An 884-nucleotide genomic window follows, 5' to 3' on the forward strand; every position below is an offset into this window, starting at 1 on the left:
ATTTCTCAAATTGATCATCGAGCTTCCTTCTTTGCAATCTCTGTAGAAATGTGATAAGAGGTACATAAGGTTTGATAGGAGTGGTTGCCTTAACCTGTAGATTTTCTAACTCTTGATATAGAACTACTTCATCAGGCTATACATATATATCCACTTGCTCCTCATCTGTGGAGAGTACCTTTTCATTTACTGTCACCCATCTCTGGACTGTGATCTTTAGAAGTTGAAACCAATTGCGTGTGGTGATTGCCTCAATCTATTCACTCTTTAGAACTTTGACTGCCATTACCTGCTATTTATGATTTGTCTCCATGTCACTTGGCAGTATCCCTTGCTATCTTTATGAGAGTGGTCTTGCTACCCATCTAGTTTTCCAAACTCTTGATGGCAGCTCCTTGAACTTGTAAAGTCTTTTCCGTTCTTTGCATGTGTTGAGTAAAAATCTCAGTCATCTTAGTCACAAGATCTTCTAATGAAGATGTCTTTTCATTCTGTTGGAAACCTGGAGGAGCAGTCTACTATGGTCTGGTTTGAGCTCCTGATTATTACTCCACTGAAAGCCTGGGTAATAGGTGTTAGGATTTAGATTGTGTAGTTGCCTTTGAAAATTCTGAATGTGGTTCACATCCTCCACTGTTTGAACAAAAGGAGATCCTACGTTATAGCCAACGCTTTCGTCATTCCCTCCACAATGTCTGCATTTCAATCTCAACATCTTGTTACACTCATCCAGTCCACCTTCTATGCCAATGATATCAAATGTACTGAAATTATTGTTAGAGAGTCAACTTCAAATACCCGAGCAGCCTTCCTTCCACTGGTCCTTTCAGTAGGCCAAAGTGCATTGGTGAATGCCAAGTACTTCATTATTTGTTAGACTTGAT

Source organism: Olea europaea, chromosome 13 (assembly GCF_002742605.1).
Source record: "Olea europaea var. sylvestris chromosome 13, O_europaea_v1, whole genome shotgun sequence".
NCBI lineage: Eukaryota > Viridiplantae > Streptophyta > Magnoliopsida > Lamiales > Oleaceae > Olea > Olea europaea.